The sequence below is a fragment of the Elaeis guineensis genome, chromosome 15 (genome assembly GCF_000442705.2).
Source record: "Elaeis guineensis isolate ETL-2024a chromosome 15, EG11, whole genome shotgun sequence".
In the NCBI taxonomy this organism is placed as follows: Eukaryota; Viridiplantae; Streptophyta; class Magnoliopsida; order Arecales; family Arecaceae; genus Elaeis; species Elaeis guineensis.
This window is the reverse complement of record NC_026007.2, coordinates 55,742,675-55,761,566: the sequence shown is the minus strand read 5'-3', so window position 1 is coordinate 55,761,566 and position 18,892 is coordinate 55,742,675.

The window sequence follows — 18,892 nt, the reverse complement described above, 5'->3', positions numbered from 1 at the left end:
AACGAGCGCCTGCAAAAGAAAGTCCGCACTGACCGGAGGTGGCTCTGGCGGGGACCCTCCGATGGTCAAGTCAGAGAGGAGACTAGGCAACAGTGAAAAGAAAATAAGGAGCTCAACGAGAGAGGGTGAGAGAGAGAGGGAGAAGGCTTGAGAGTTTTCGAAGGGACCTCTAGTACTGTTGCCTTCCCCGATATATATAGTGGAGCATGGTATGGCACCGTCATTAATGGCGCGGACAATTGAAGAATTGTCAACTCACTGAAGACTGTCAGAGTCGCCGTAAGGATGTCAAATCACCGTGGGGCTGTCAAATCGCTAGGGTTGACCCATGCCTTAGGTGGGATAATGTCCCTAGGCGGCAGTGCCACATGCCGTTGTCAGGACTGACAGTTTCTGGCAGGCGTACGGCGTCTGGAGGAGCCGACCGACCATAGGTCGGTGGCCAGTTGAGGGGCGTCGGGTGGAAATTTGGAACCCCTCCGACAGTCAGTCGGGCACGTCGCAGGAGTCGGGCATCGGACTCCATAGTGCAGCCGGTCGGGCGAGAGGAAAAGGTCCGCCCGACCGACGTATCCTCGATCGGTCGGCAGCGGTCGATCGATCGGTAATGGCAGCCGTCGGTCGGTCGGTTGGCAGAGTCGGGCGACGGTCAGGTAGGCCCGACGATGAGTCGGCGTGAGTGGGGTCGGTCGGTATTCCCCAACAGTTGCCTCCCCATCTGTTGAGATCTACTGCCCTTAGTACGGAACCATCTCCTCCACCCAATCGTGAAGTATTGTCCGCTTTGGAATGGGGCCCGGGCCTTTGACCCGGTATCACCCGCCCCTCACGATTTTGCCCCCAAAAGGCGCCTCACGTTGGAGAGGGGGAACTCGCAACAGCCCCCCTGCAAGGAAGCGTACTGCTGCAGGTAGGGGACGGGTTCCCACAGACGGTGCCATCTGTTGAGATCTACTGCTCTTAGTACGGAACCATCTCCTTCACCCAATCGTGAAGTATTGTCCGCTTTGGAACGGGGCCCGGGCCTTTGACCCGGTATCACCCGCCCCTCACGGTTTTGCCCCCACAAGGTGCCTCACGTGGGAGAGGGGGAACTCGCACTAATAAGCAGTAGGCTCTCTTGTATGTTTTCGGTATGGGACTTTCGGGTTCGAAACCCCCGATGTCCATCCCACAACAGCCCCCCTGCAAGGGAGCGTACTGCTGTAGGTAGGGGACGGATTCCCACAGACGGCGTCATCTGTTGAGATCTACTGCCCTTAGTACGGAACTATCTCCTCCACCCAATCGTGAAGTATTGTCCGTTTTGGAACGGGGCCCGGGCCTTTGACCCGGTATCACCCGCCCCTCATAGTTTTGCTCCCAAAAGACGCCTCACGTGGGAGAGGGAGAACTCGCACTAATAAGCAGTAGGCTCTCTTGTATATTTTCGGTATGGGATTTTCGGGCTCGAAGCCCCCGATGCCCATCCCATAACAGGGACAAAAGGAGGAAGGAGGTTTTGGAGTGGGGTTAAGGATGATTTGAGTCCAGCATATCAGCCATGTGAGGTTAAGCACGATGAGGGACTCCTCGAGACACTGCTCCAAGGGCTAGTCAGCATGGGGCCAGAGGGAGGGGGGGGAGGGGGCGGGGCGCCAGGCAAGGGGGTGGGTGGTGTCGAGTGGAGGGTGAGGTGGCGATGGTGAGAGTGATGGAGTCTTCTGCATTGATAGAGTCTCCATTTAATATGACCCAAGCTAGATTCTTTTCTAAATGCTCGATGCGGTCAACGAGGTGGGGCCAATCGACGACGTGGATTTTTTCGTGATGAGGATAGTATCAGTGACCGGACAGTGGAGGGAGGGGGCGGCAGCGGCAAAAGATCGGCTAGGATGATAGTGGTGGAGGCCAGCACAAGGGTGCTATGCACGAGGACGTTGGTTGCTACCAGAGCACTTGTAGAATTCATCGGTGAGTCGGCGGAGGGTACAAGGCATTGGTGAGGATGTGAGAGGAGGGTGGAAGGCAGGAGGGGTGTTTTCGCAACCTGAAAATAATTTAGGCTAATAATTTATATGTGATTAATTTTAGGTTCATAAGCGCAATTTATGCATGAAATATTTGTGCCAGGAAGCAGGTGTCTTGCCTGAAGGCCCTCATGCATGGCTATCAGTTTATGTGACAATCTGAAGCTTGGCTCAAATTAAATTAAATTTAATTGGCATAAGCTTGAGCTCTATTATCATGTTTGAAATTAATTTCAAACCTTTTTTTTTTGATAAAGAATTTCAATTTTTTCTTGGAAAAGATAATTTTAACTGCACTTGAAATTAAGTCAACCCAATCAAACTCGAAAATATTATACATGTAACATATTGGATATATAACATCATATATTTAATATATCTAATATATATATATATATATATATATATATATATATATATATATATATATATGTGTGTGTGTGTGTGTATATATATATATATATGTGTGTGTGTGTGTGTGTGTGTGTGTGTGTGTGAAAAAATTGTGATCTTAAAAAAGAGACCAGCGAAAATACGTTCGGATTGTCATGACTTTGCTGTTTTGAGTTGATCCGGCCAATTTGATAGGTCGATCAATGAATTTCCATAGTCTCAAAAATCCTACAAAATGCATAAAGACAGAGGACTGTTACATGTACACGCCATTGCCATTCGGCATCTGCACGCCTTTAAATACTTGAAACTAAAGGACAAGAGATAGATTAATGCTGATTTTCTATTCTGTTACATTAAGATTCTATCTAAAAAATCGAATATTTTTTAGAATACATAAATATCACAAAATTTTTAATCTATTTGATATCTAATCTAATATATTCTAATATATTAAAATAGAAGCATCTATGTTGGTAGAGCTTCTATTTGACACATGTATCTATCTTGATCTTCTTTTTGATGTGGATGTTGATGGCATGGTAGAAAGTATGGGTGGGAGCCTTAGTCTTGGACATCTCGAGGGAGAAGAGCTCGAAGTCGGAGTCGGAGACAATGGCGAAAGAGGTCTCCTAGTGAAGGGATTTAGCGAGCCCATGGCAATGGCGGTCTTGCTGGTGCTAGGTTAGCTGGCGAGGAAGATGATATGGCCGACAATCTTACCCTTGCAGATAAGCTAGAGAATGAGGCCAACAGCCTTGCGGTTGCATTGCTGACCGACCATACCCTTAGAGATGGTACAGGCCTCTAGAGTAGAGTTGAGGCCTAGGCCATGAATGTGTGAGTGGATACCGATACGCTCAGTCCATATGAGGTCTTGGCTTTTTGAGAGTTTTTTGAGCTTTACCATGGCAGCAAAAAGAAAAAAGAGAGGGCGAGCTTTGAAGGCGTAGAGCAAAGCAGGTGGAAAGTCTGGGTGAAGGCTTTGATCTTAGACATATCAAGGGACAAGAGCTCGAAGCCAAAGAAAGTGGTGAAGGGGGTCTCTTGGCCAAGGGATTTAGTGGGGCCCATGGCAATGGCGGTCTTGCTGGAGTCGAGCTGGCCGACGAGGAAGATGGCATGGCCGACGATCTTGCTCTTGGGAATAAGATGAAGGATGAGGCCAGTGGCCTTGCGGGTGGATTGCTAATTGGATTGTTAACTGATCATGTCCTCAAAGATGGCGCAGATCTCCAGAGCGGAGTTAAGGTCTAGATCGTGGATGTACGAGTGGACATCAATACGCTCAATCTAGATGAGATTTCAACTCTCCTAGGGCCACTTGAGTTTCTTCAACTTTCCACCAATAATATAAAAATATTTAATTTTTTTAAAAATTAGAAATATCACTTATTATTTACAAAAAAATGAAGATCTGGAAAAGAAACAAGGCTAAAAATTCTAAAATTAGAAAAAAAAAATAAAATAACTTATAATCCACACTATGAATAAAATATATTTTTTTATTATTTTAATTATTTTTAAAATATATATAGAATAGATATTAATAAATTAATAAAATAAAAAAAAATTTTCAAAAAAAAAATCTTATCCTGTGCGCATGGCATAGGGTTATAAGCTAGTACTATGTTATTATATCAATACATATATATTAATATTATGTGAATATAATATATTATTATGATCTAATATTATTTTATATTATATTAATATTAATATAAATATTATATTAATATTTATATAGAGTGTGGGAACAAAAAATAATATGGCCTTATATCTATTAAGGGTATTGTTGATGCACCTAACACTATAAGAATTTAAAATATTAGTGATAGCATTCGCGATGAAAAATCAAGCTGTCGCTAATAATAATCTTTAACCATCATAAAAATGATCTAAAAAATTAGCCGTCCCTAATACTATTAGCGACTACAAAAATAATCGCTAATAAATTTAAAATTTTATTTTTTTTATTATAATTATAATTAAATTAATTAATTATCGATGGCTATTAGCAATGAAAAATTTATCGTCACTAACAAATTTAAAAAAAATTATGTAAAAATTATAAAAAAATATTTTTTTCAGATAAAAATATTAGCAATGATGATTAATTTTTAACGATGGAAGGTTACAGTCGCTAATACCTTTATCTACGGCATTAGAGATGGTAAACTTTACCGTTGCTAATAATTTTAAAAAAAATTATGAAAAAATTTAAAAAATATATTTTTTTGATAAAAGTATTAGCGATGGTGAATTATTTTTAGCGATGGAAGTTGTCATCGCTAATACTTTTATCGACGGTATTAGTGACAGCCACCTTTGCCGTTACTAATAGTCCCTAAAATACACACCCCCAAGGCCCACGGGAGAAAAAAAAATTTCTCTCCCGTGCCTCATCCCCTCCCCTTCCCACGATTCTCCCCTCACTAGCACCTCCTCCTTCCCGACGGTTCTCCCCTCTCTGGTGCCTCCTTCTCGACAGTTCCCCTCTCCTTGAGCTCCGACATCCTACGGCCTCGAGCCCGCACGATCTTCCCCCCTTGCTGGTGTCTCCTTTCCAGCGGTTCCCCCCCTTCCCAGTGCCTCCTTCCCGGTGGTTCCCCACTCCCTGCGCTCTGATGTCCTATGGCCCCAAGCTCACGCTTCAACTACGCCCATGGCAGCCCTGACCCCACCGGCCCCTACCTCGTTGCTCCGGCTCTGTCGGCCCGACCCTGCGGCCCTGCCCCACCGCCCCTAGCCTGCAGCTTTGACCCTATGGCTTCTGCCCCATCGGCCCAACCCCACGGCCCTGACCTGCATGGTGGTTCCCCCCTCCCTACGCTTGGGCATCTTGTGGCCCCGAGCCTATGCTTCAGCCATGCTCGCAGCCGCCCCAACCCCACCAGCCCCAACCTCTTGGCCCCGACCCTACCCACGGCCCCGACCAGTGCCGCCTTCCCACGGCCTCGTCCCTGCTCCTTCATCTTCACGGTTGCATCCCCAAGCCGGCGTCCCATCCTCGAGTCATCCCTTTGTGCCTTAGTCCCTACACGCCAGCCCATGCCTCAGTTCCTGTGCGGCAGCCTGCCTTCTGTTGTGAGTATTAGCGACGGCTAATGCTATCCCTAAAAGTTAATTTTTTTATTTAAATTATATTAATTAAGTATAATTAGGTATCAAAAAATTAATTAATTAATTAATTAGAAGCATAGGACTTGGGACTCGGCATACAAAGTGCTCAGATCGAGAAAAGATGCCGGGCAGCATTCTAAATACGAGGTCGGGACATGCCTTGCGCGCTCAGGCCTCAGGTAAGGGTGGAGGGCTCGGAGAGGCAAATGAGGGCTCGGGGAGACTATGATGACTGCCTGTGCGAGATGCGTTTAAAGAGTTTAGGGAGAGATCGATGGAGGTGATGCATTTCTGTTCTTGTTGTTGTAGTTGCAGGACAAGCTTGGATAGTCTGTTACATTGCAGACAACCGCTTGTAGCCACCTCATGGTTGAAGGTTTAGAGGAACTTGCAATGCCTTATTTTTCAATGACAGATTTGAGCCTTCTTATTTTCTTCTTTCTCTTGTTTACTTTGTTGTTCTATGATTTAAGTACTATTTTTAAGTTTTTATTTTATTTTTAAACAAATTTTTACTCCTAGTTTTTGGGCTGGGCTCGGGTACAAGTGGGAGGCTTGGAGAGGCAGTTGGGGGTTCGAGGAGGCTATGATGACTGCCTATGTAAGATGCACCTAAAGAGTCTAAAGAGAGAATGATGGAGGTGATCCATCTCTATTCTTGTTGATGTAGTTGCAGGGCAAACTTGGATGGTCTGTTACATCGCAGATAACTGCTTGCAGCCACCTCATGGTTAAAGGTGCAGAGGAACTTGCAATGCCTTATTTTTCAATGGCAGATTTGAGCCTTTTTTTTCCTCTTTCCCTTATTTACTTTATTGTTCTCTGATTTAAGTACTATTTTAAATTTTTATTTTATTTTTTAAAAAAATTTTACTTCTAGTTTTCGGACTGGGCTTGGATAGGGGTGGGGGGCTCGGAGAGACGACCGAGGGCTTGAGAAGACTATGATAACTACCTATGCGAGATGCATCTAAAGTGTTTAGAGAGAGATCGATGGAGATGATGCATTTATATTCTTATTATTGTAATTGTAGGGAAAGCTTGGATGGTCTATTACATTACAGACAACTGCTTGCAGCCACCTCATGGTTAAAGATGTAGAGGAACTTACAATGTCTTATTTTTCAATGACAAATATGAGCCTTCTTCTTTTTCAGTTACAATAGTTTTTCAGTTTCAATTAACTTAATTATAGACCATTGGATTATTTACTAATAAAATACATCATTTTAAATCTTGCATTGTCATCCATAATTATATAATTAAATCTTGCATTGCCGCCCATGAATAACTTCTTTAACATTGTCCTTGATCTGCAGCAGACCTATCTCTAGACTCGCTAACCAATGTTGATCTTCCATCAGAGAGATCAGATGTTATATAAGATTGTTAGTTAGCATATGCAATATATTAGCAAAAAAATAATTCTCATCTAGCAGTACATGATAATATGTTGGTCTGCTTTTAAAAATATGGTATAAAGTTAAGGTATCTCTACTCCAACATACAAAATACCACATTACTTTTATGAACGTGGTATAAAATTAAGATATCATGATATACAGTTAAATAAATATGATACGCAGTTATTTTATTTTGATACATGGTTAATCTAATATGATATATAGTTATTTTTATTTTCAACGATTATAGATGATAAGTATATTAAATATCTCAATAAAAGTATCAAAATATATTCTATTTGATCTCTATTCTTTAAGAATTGATGCTTTTGCTTGTGTTTTGCAAAAAAATGATTGTCAATTCAAAAAGCTCGATTCACTGATTCAAAGAAAGAAAATTTGGAGTAAATTGAACTCTTTTTGGACTCTGAATAAAGACCCCAAGCCAAAATAAAAAGAAAAGAATAATAATAATAATAATAAAAGAAAACCCAAAAGATCGGCCCAATCCAAACCATGTGGTCCACGCACAAAACCAAGTGAATCGGTCCACAGCTATAGGAGATGGTTTACAGTCGGTCTATACACCGACATGCATCGAGTCTTTATGCAGCTCATAGGAACAGTGTTTTCGATCTTTTATCATGGTGCATGGGAGCTGATTTGTTGATGGGCTAAGTTCTGCATGATCGGACGGCTGTGCTTCAATCCGAGCTTGATCGGACGGTTGAGATTCATGGATGGCTGAGAGGAGTCTGGGCTTCATTTGTGCATGATCCGATGGACGATAGTCGATCTGCGCTAAGATCTGATGGCTGTGGTGTTTTCTAACTTGATCTAAGCTGATTTTGAGATATTTTGAAGCCGTTTGATCTCGATCGAAGGGCTATGACGCTCCACGCAGTCTAGACACTGATTTCATAATATTTCTTTACATTTTGGACATTGGGAGGAGCCCTATTTAAAGGGGACTACGGGAATAGGAGGAGGATCCATCAGAGGAGCGAGCAGCCACATAAAAAAAAATAGATTTCTTTTATTTTAGGATTTGAGAGGTAGAGAAAGCAGATGCACAGCTAAGGCTCCTCCATCTCTAAGAGGAGATGAAGTTCTTCATATTACAGATTTATTTTTTTTTCATCTTATGTATTTTTTTATGCAGTGATAATAAAATTTTTTTCCCCTTATTATGCCTGTGTTGTGTTTTCTTGAATAAATTAGACTTTTAACAGTTTATTCTTCAAAAAGATGCACTGTGATTCTGACAAGATATGGTTTGTACTTGAATAGGGGATAGATTATTTTAAAACTAATTTTTTTTATATGAATTTGGGATAATCTATGCTCATAAAAGGATGGATCGTGATCCATGGGATATAGTTCGTACTCAGATAGAGATGGGTTACACTCAAAAAACTAATTAATTACAAGCCCTTGCATAAATAAATACTAAAATTTGTTAACAAGAAGAATGAATTTTTAATCCCTGAGATGTGTTAAGTTTAATTATTTTTTAAATTAAATTATCCTATTGATTAGTTTTTAGAAGTCCTCAATCAAAATATTTTTAAATTCTTTTATTTTTTTTCATAAAATAATCACCCTAGATCTTTGAGAATTTGATTTGATTCATCTTATTCTACGGAGTAGCAATCGATTAATTTTTATCTTTGATCGCTCTTGCAACAAGAGCACATCAAATTTTGACATCATTGTCAGAGATCTAGGCTTGATTATTTTTCAAAAAAACTAAAATAAAAAATTTTATTTCTTATTTTTTATTTTATTTTAATTGCATATTCTTACTCTCTTTAAATTTTTGCCTTATTACTTTTTATATGTGGTAGATTTACTACTTTCTAGTTAGAGTACTTAGAAAAATTTTCTGCTTTCTAGAACATAATGATTTACTGCTTTTTATAACTTGGAATAATTTACTACCTTTAAAGTAGATTTGATTGCTTGCTTTGTAGGAGACCTAGTTGCCTTTTAATCTTAATATAATTTACTTCTTAATTAGTTAGATTATCTAAATCTCCTTAAATCTAATTAACTTAATTAAAATCTATCTATTACTTTTCTTGCTTTACATAACTTAACATAAAAAAAAAAGAAACAAACCCTATACCTTATAATACTTAATTAGTATAGAGAAACTAAATAAACCTTAAAAGAACTTAACATGTCCGGATAACTTGCTTATTGCATTGCATCTTTTCATAAAATACTTTAAAGGCACTTAACCCAATTAAACAAAATAAGGTAAGGATTTGATCATTCTTTCTTAGTCCAAAAACCACCATTCTTCATATTATATTGGCCTAAGCCTTTAAATTAAAATTAATTAGACGTTGACTCTTAAGGAACTTGAGGTCATTAGGATAAGAGATCCTAAGAGTTGGATCGGATTAGGGTTGATCAGTTAACTAGTGTCTAGGCAAGTGGTTCCAAGACAAGATCCTGAAGGAAGGTAGTTACTTAATTATTTTCATTCGCTGATTTGATCAATTTAATTGGTGTCTAAGGAAAGCAACAGGAAGACCCCCACCACTCTTATACTTACCTGACCAGTTGGTTGGTTAGTTGCTGACTTGGAGGGCTCGAATGCAACCTTGGTAGTTAAAAGCTGTCTAGAATAAGGATAACTCTAAGTAGAGCTTTAATTTGTTGGATAACTTGCTTGCTTTTAAAAGTTAAATTTAACTAAAATACTCTCATCTATCGTCTATAGGTCTATGACTCCTTAGGACTCTCATCTTTAGAACTGTTCTCTTTCTTCTCTCTTTTTCTCACATATATAAAAATAATAAAAAAAAAATTAAATTTTAAAAAAAATTTTACTAGGATAAAATGGTGATTGGCCAGACACAATCTGAAGCCTACAAGCCTTTAAGGTCACTGAGGGAGAAATGGATTTCATTAGACAACCTAAAATTTTGCAGAATCTATGTTATCTGATTAGCTTTGTCTAACCATCTAGAATTAGATCTTCAGCTAACAATTTTACAATTGGCTCTCAGACGATTAACATGCATTCTATATTCACTGGAATTGAAAATGCATACAGTTATACAAGGGAATCTAAAGAAGATTTAATTGCAACTTTGACCTGTAGAGTTGAAGCCCTAGAATTCAAAGGACATACTCAATTAAACTATGTGCCTACACCCATGCGCATTGCATGCGATGCACCAGATCATGTTATGGTGGAGTGCCCTTTCTTAATAAGACCAACCCAAAATAGGTTCACATAGGAGAGTGCATTCAATGAAAGATATATGAATGAACCTTACGCACCAACCTATAACTCAGGATGGGCATATCTAATTTTACATGGTCATAAGATGCAATATTAGGAGCCCACCTTTTTGATCAGCCCTATCTAAAGCCCAACCAAATACTAAATAATCAACTAGATTTAGATCCTAAGGAAGGAGTCAACATATTAGAACAGAGTTTAGAGATCTTGGTACAATCAACCTTAGACATGACAAATACTCTTAGTAATTTCATGCAAACCACTGATCAGTTATTAAAATAATTGGGCCAATCAGCTACAATAGTCAGTGAACAAGAAGAGAGTAGAGTACCAAGCCAACTTGAGTTTGACCCTAGAGCTCAATATAATCCAAAGCCCAAACAAGAAGATCAGCTTGATCATTTGAGAACATCCAGGTCTGAGGAACTGAAGGAGATACCCAAAGCTGAAAATAATAATGAGATATCCACCTTTAGTGGCCGTTGCACTCAGCTAAGATCAGAACTACTAGTTGAACCTCTTATGACACTGGTCGAACCTTTGCTTGAAAAGGAAGAGCTAACAAAGGGGGATCCAGAAATACTCCCTTAGCACATGGAGTACATTGATCTAGATCCCTTAGAATCTCAACTAGAACTTAAGTTTTATTTAGATCTAATTATAGAGAAAGGGTTGTTAGCTGTCAAGGAAATTAGTCATGCAATGGTCCCATGTAGGAAGTATTCTGGGGTAGATCCTGAATCACATAGAAAATTATAGACCCACGTTAAGATTCGAGCAGGAATAGGATGAGCACTCTATTAGCGACTGGCTGAAGATGCTAAACTTAGTGCTTGTTAGGAGGCAACCCAGCTTTTGCATTCGAATTTTTCTTTTTCAATTTTAGTTTGCTTACCTTCTTTTCAAGTTTAGGACTAAGTTGGAGGGAGAACCAATTTTACAAGAACTTCAGGTGGAATCACGAAGGTCGTGATAAACCAAGGGAACATCTAACACAAAAGAATAATGGATAACTCCTTACGGAAGCACTTGGCAATACATGAGCACACCTAGTCAAGTGATAACTCTCTTTATCTTATATTCATTTCTTTATTTTTTCTTACACCATTGAGGATAATGAAAATTAAGTTGGGGCAAGGGTAATGTAAAAAAAATAAAATAAAATCCTCAAATAAGTGAGAATTTAGTGTTTAGGCACATGATTATCCTAGTTTTGAATTGAATTAAATAAATTTTAAAATAGCAATTGATGTTTATCTAAAAAATTTTTGAGACATCAAGGGATCGAGTATTAAGAAAACCTAATAAATGGTTAAATCTAGAACAGAAATCATTCTAGTATTTCTAACTCTCTCTACTAGTATCAAAGAAGAGTCCACTTTTCATAAGCATAGGTAGAGTATCTAAACATTCCTTCATAAAATATTAAAAAAAAATAATAATAAGAGAAGTTCTAAACATTGGGTTTCCACCAAATAACTGGACCTCTTTATCTCAAGAGGTGTTGATGTTCACGTCAAAAAGTGGACAATGTGAAGAAGTGTCTTTCAAAAGAAAAAAGAAAAAAAAAGAAGAGAGAAAAAAGAAGAGAGAAAAAAGAAAAGAGGAACAAGAGTTACTTTGCACTTGCTTGTATTAAAGTAGACAATTTGAAGATAAAAGTAAGAATTGATCTGGAAAAGGCTTGAAAATAATGTTTATTCTTAATTTAACCACCATATTAGTGTTAATACCCCTATGACCTATCTCAACTATGTTCTTCTAAATATCAATAGACTGTTTAGAAAATCGCTTGATAAAATATCCTTTTCAGAGTATGATGATATCTACCACTAATTTTTTTCTTTACTCGAGGATGAGCAAAAATTAAGTTGAGAGGTGTGATTAGTATATTAAATATCCCAATAAAAATATCAAAATATATTCTAATTGATCTCTATTCTTTAAGAATTGATGCTTTTGCTTGTGTTTTGTAGGAAAATGATTGCCAATTCAAAAAGCTCGATTCATTAATTCAAAGAAAAAAATTTTGGAGTGAATCAGACTCAATTTGGACTTCGAATGAAGACCCCAAGCCAAAAAAAAAAGAAAAAAAATAAAATAATAATAATAAAAAAAGAAAACCCAAAAGATTGGCCTAGCCCAAACTACGAGGTCCACGCCCAAAACCAAGCGAATCGGTCCACAGCTACAGGAGATGGTCTACAGCCGGTCCATAGACCGACGTGCACCGGGTCTTCACATGGCTCACGGGAATAGCATTCTCGATATTTTATCATGACACATACGAGCTGATTTGTGGGTGGGCTGAGTTCTATGCGATCGGATGGCTGCACTTCAATCCAGGCTTGATCGGACGGTTGGGATTCATAGATGACTGAGAGAAGGAGTCTGGGCTTCATTTGTGCATGATCTGACAGATGATAGTCAATTTGAGCTAAGATTCGATGGTTGCGGTGGTTTTCGACCTGATCTAAGCTGATTTTGAGACATTTTGAAGCTGTTTAATCCTGATCGAAGGGCTATGACGTTCCACATGGTTTGGATGCTGATTTCACACTATTTCTTTATATTTTGGATGCTGAGAGGAGCCCTATTTAAAGAGGACTACGGCAATAGGAGGAGGATCCATTAGAGGAGAGAGTAGCCATCTAAAAAAAATTAGATTTCTTTTATTTTAGGATTTGAGAGGCAGAGAAAGCAGATGCGTGGCTAAGGCTCCTCCATCTCGGAGAGGAGATGAAGTTTTTCATGTTATAGATTTATTTTTTTTTCTCCATCTTATGTATTTATTTTATACAATGATAATAATTTTTTTCCTTTAATTATGCCTATATTATGTTTTCTTGAATAAATTAGATTTTTAACAATTTGTTCTCGAAGAAGATGCATCGTGATCTTGATAAGATATGGTCATGCTTGAATAAGGGATAGATTATTTTAAAATTAATTTATTTTGTTTTATATGGATTTGGATAATCTATGCTCATAAAGGGATGGATCGTGATCCGTGGGATATGGTTCATACTCAGATAGAGATAGGTTACACTCAAAAAATCAATTAATCACAAGCCCTTACATAAATAAATATCAAAATCTGTTAACAAGAAGAATGGATTTTTATCCCTGAGATGTGTTAAGTTTAATTATTTTTTTAATTAAATTATCTTGTTGATTAGTTTTTAGAGGTCCTTAATCAAAATATTTCTAAATTCTTTTATTTCTTTTGTTGCATAAAATAATCACCCTAGATCCTTGAGGATTTGACACGATTCACCTAGTTCTACAAAGCAGTAGTCGATTAATTTTTATCTTTTATCACTCTCGTGATAAGAGCGCATCAATAGACCATGTCTTCTCGAGGCCGAGACCGTCACAGTCGAGGAGAGAGCTCTCATGCAAACCGCTTGCATGGTTCTACAGCACCCATACCATGCAATAAATTTTGATATTTTAGATATTTTTTTATATTATTTTATCTTTTATTATCTAATATAATATTTTTTATGATGTCTTGATTCTCTCAGATTCAAACGATGTGGGGTCACCAGTGACCCCACACTCACATGTAGTAGCATTCGACTCTCAAAGTCAGTGGCATAGTAGAGGATTTGTCCGGCTTACGACATCTCCAACTCGATCAGAGGATAGAGAGCTCATCCACATTCAAAGTTGCTCATAAGTACTATATTTTTACTGAATATATTTCAAATTTAGCCATTTTAAAGACTAACATTTATTGTTCAAAGTCAGTTTTATAGCACATTTAGAGAGACCTCCGTGCCTCATGTGGTTATCAGGATCATCTGATGATTGATGTCAGGGCCGGTGAACGAGTTTTTCAGTTGGCCGTTGGAAGCTCATGATGCAGCCTGCGAGATATTCTTGATAAGCCAAAAGTATTTAATTTTTAAATTTGCTATAGATTTGTATTTTATTTATTAATATACAGTTGCTTCTACTTGCAGGATTACTATTGATTCAAGACTCCTCAAGATGAGGAGGATGGGCACCGAATCTTCGAGCAAGTGACTGCACGTAGGTTCTGAGATGGGCTACACAGCCTTAGACAGTCCATCATCGAGCATTTCAATTTTCAGTCACCATCAGACTAGATGTTCTACAGAGATCACTGGATGCAGACGGACGTATGGGAGCCTCTCTGTGATCAGTGGAGAGCAAGGAGTACTTCAGTAGGTGACAGAGGGTCCGACAGAATTGAACTGTCCAGTAGGATCCGATCGAGTACACGGACAGTTCCATCAGCACACATATTGTGGTTGATAGATTGATAAGAAATCTATACCCAAACTGTTCACTAGAACTATAAAAATTCTTATATGTATGCTTTAATTAATTTAATTTTATTATTTACTTATTGTAGATACGACAACTGGATCATCTACTAGGCCAGTCGAGATTGTGGAAGGCCACACACCAGTCTAGAAGGACTGATGATTACTTAGATTTTAGATCGTGACAGATCGTTGTAAGAATTTTAAATTATATTTATTAAATTATTATAGGATCTGATATATATATTAGAACTATTGTATTTCTGAACTATGTAGATGAATTATGCATAGTATGTTGTTGCATTGTACGATGATGATCCATCCACTCAGCCCTTCCTCAATCTTGAGGGATGGCTCAGGGTCATCGAAGGGATGAGTAGGAGTTGGATCATAGGATTCGACCATAGCTTCGACCTTTCAGTAGTTTGATACTCTTCGGCATTCTCCCAAGCCTCGACATCTCAGATTTAGAGCATTGCGCACGTGGAGGAGGTCGTCCAGAGACTTCTGAGCCAGCGATCTCAAAGCTTTCGGGATGTCATTCATGATACAGTCATAGAGATTCTCTGGGACCTACAGCTGTGCGACCAGCTAGACTCGTTGTTCCAACCATCACATTAGGTAATTCTATGAGTAAACTCTTTTGCTTGTTTTAAGTTTTCATATTTAAAAGCTTCACATATTTAAACTTGAGTTAGAGAAGGATATATAGGGGCTAAAATTTAATCTAACCATCCAATTGATAGGTTAGTGATGTCTATAGCTCCGTATCATCGAATAAAATATGTAGAAATAATCTGTTTAAAAATCAAAGAAGCATATCAGAAGATACATCTTCATATCAAAATTTATTAATAATATTTTATTTTTTTTCATTTGAAGATGCTGGGACATCCGGCTCTCATTTATCAGCTACTGGAGAAGAGCAGAAGGATGAGGAGGAGGATGATGAGGAGGACCAAACATGATTTTCTTTTATTTTGATATATTATATTTTTTTATACTGCTTGTAAAATTATATAATTTATATTTTTAATATAATATAATTAGTTTTTTATTTGTGATTGTCATATTATCTTTAGATTTTAATTATAACAGGTGTTAGAAATCATAATTGATTATGATTAATTAAAATAAATTTAAAAAATATTATTATATTTTTTTAAAAAAAATAAAATTAATAATTATCTACAGTATTAACGACGGCTTTAGCCATCGCTAATATTTATTAGTAATGGCATTAGCAACAAAATAGCTATTACTATTCTTTTAAAATTTAATTTAAAAATAAAAAATAAATAATGATAAAATTTAGCCATCATAAATACTATCGCTAATAGTTGTTATTAGCGATGACTAAAAAATCTATCGCTAATAGTGGCAATTAGCAACTAGGATTGTTCCGACCATCAATTAGCGATGGAGCACCGTCGCTAATAGTATTAACGATGGTAAAATGATTAATTACCATCGCTAATAGTCAAATTTTTTGTAGTGTAACCGATCTCTAATCATGTGGTAACACCAAAAGGGATCCACATCATACCAGTCTGCAGGTGAGCATCGCGATGGTCAAAGTAATCCAAGAGTTGTCAGCAGTATTCTAGATTAAGTCGAGTTAATACCGACCTCACATGGATGTTCAGTCGATCCGCATGTATTTATATCTTGTTAACATTAGAAAAATATTAGGCTCTGACTGACCTATCATAAGCACTAGCAAAATTTTCGAGTTAACTATTCTCCATGTGGGTTAACCCATGATCTCTCTACAGTTAGCTAATCTACTATAATGGACTACTAATAAACTATGGTGGCTATCCAAAACCACCTAACAAACAAGATTTGCCAAATCAGGTGGTTATTAACGGCCTAACAAACTTTCTCAATGGCCTAACAAACTCTTCTATATAAAAAGGAGAAGGGGGACTCTCCAAAGCTAAGTCAAAACTAGATTCTCAAAGCCAAAACTCTGTTGAACTTTTAGACCTCCAGTTCCTCCACTGAAAGAAACTTGAGTTCTCTCACTTTTCCTCTCCACTTAACTCCTCTTACTCTCTACTTTTCTATTTTTTTACCATCTATTCTCGAGCTCTGATTGGCTTAACTATTGGAGGATCCTGAATCAGAGGATTTCTCCTTTGGTTTGTGGAGTTCTTTTGTAAGTTCATCAGCAGATTCCACCATTTCGATTTGCTACTGGACTTTAGCTCGGTATTGGACCGACCTCATTAATCTTGCCCGAAGCATCGCAACAATAGGTATAATAGATATTTTACATAATTTTTTTAAGAAAATAGATGTTCAACTAAATATAAATTATTTTAGAATAAATTACTTTTCTATGATCAATCAGACATATCAAAACTATATTCCTGGATATCATATTTTTAGAAAATAACTTCTTAAAAAGTAATTTTCTAGGAAGTCAACCGAGTCCTATATATGTTTTTTGGATCAATAATGGCAACATTTGCCCTTAAAAACCATGATAGTTTCAAAGTATACAAAGACTAGAACTCAAAAATTCAGGATTCAGATTTGTAATTTTAGGCATCCAGAGCCAATGTTTTAGTGCATGGCCAGTACTTTCCCCTTTAGTGATTGCAAGGTTAAACATGATTAAGAGGTAGTTAAAGATCTTTGATATACTTCAAACATGACATGGATAGAGGCATTAGAGATCATGCGACAAACATAAGTTGAAGTCAAGCAAAAATTTACGTTTTCACGTCCTTTACGGTTCAATATATAATAAGTAACTTTAGATCAATAGTGTACCTTGGGTGCGTGAATGTTACACCTACAATTACTTCAATGTGTGATAATTCTTTAGTTTTATAGTCTTGGAACTTTAAACATGGCCGGATGGCCATTAGTTTATCCAATGAGAAAATTTATGATAGATGGAAATGCTAGTTCTTTGATGTGGCTCCATCTTACTAGGTGCCATTTGGTAGAAGATGATATTTCATATCATCTCAATGATATGAGTTTCGTGATGTGATCATCTTATTTGTCATTGCAAAATTTTATTTAGTAATGAAGGATCCAATGATAAATTCAGTGATAACATCATTGCATTATACAGTGATGCTATCATCATACATACCCCAAGTGATAGCACATCACTGGGTGTTAGTAATGTGCTAAAGTTATTTTTGGACAAAATATTCCTAATCAGTAAATTAGAAAGAAAAAAAAATTCCCTTGTCTCTTTCTATAGATGCTTATTTTATTTTTATTGGCAGATTTAGTTAAACGATATAGATGTCTTTTATTTATTTAGTAGATGTTTATTTTATTTTTGTAGGCAAGTATGGTTAATTGACATGAATAGATTATGCTAAATCCTTCATGCTTTTCTTTTTTTTATTTTATTTTGATGGACTAAATCATTCCTAATGAATAGCTCTGATATTGATAGTCAAAATTGGCTAAGCCTAGCCAAGCTCAATTATATATAATATTATCATAATATCATTTTCATAGTCTAATCAAAATAGATGCTTATAATAATAATAATAATAATAAATATTATTATTATTATTACTACTACTACATATTTTTGTGAGGAGTTGTGAATGAAAAATATTTAAATAAGTTGTAGAGTAATTTTACACGTTAATGTATAAGGCTATGTATGATATTTTATATAGTATCACTACCATTACTTGGTGTATACCAAATATAGTAAAGTTCTATTCTTAGTAATGTTCTAATGATATACCAAATGCAGTGATCATATATCACTTCAATATTTGCAGATCACCCCTGTACTCACATTACCTTGATGATCATATTATCTTGATGATCACATCGCTAGTGATATACCAAACAGCACATAGAGTTAAAGCTGAACTACTTGCTAAGATGAAATGTAGTTGAACTTCTTATTTATTGATAAAAAGGCCAGCTCCAAATAAGATGGATTCTTCCTATGGTTATATCCATGATGCATGTGTTGATATATGCTCACATGCATTACATATGAGAGCAAAAATAAATTTAGTTATTTTTTATTTTCTAACAAGAAATAGCAACATTTCATAATTAGATCATGCAAAGGGAAGAAAAGGCAGAGAGGAAAAAAATTAAGAATGGGAGAACACAAAGAGATCAGACAAAAAATTTATTAAGAAAGCACATTTATTGGATTAAGATAAAAAAAACATAATTGACAGAAATAGATTGGAGGGTGTATTATTCCCAATTTTATTTTGAAAATTGTTTACATATATAATAGATATACGCATTACATATATATATATATATATAGATAGATTGGGCTTCAGTTGATCGGATCCCAGTCTAAATCCAGTCAGATCCTCATATGTTGAATCGGTGTGCATCTCAAAGTATGGGGAATGGCTAACGAAGGGCATGGGTTACCGTCTAGCTGACATGATT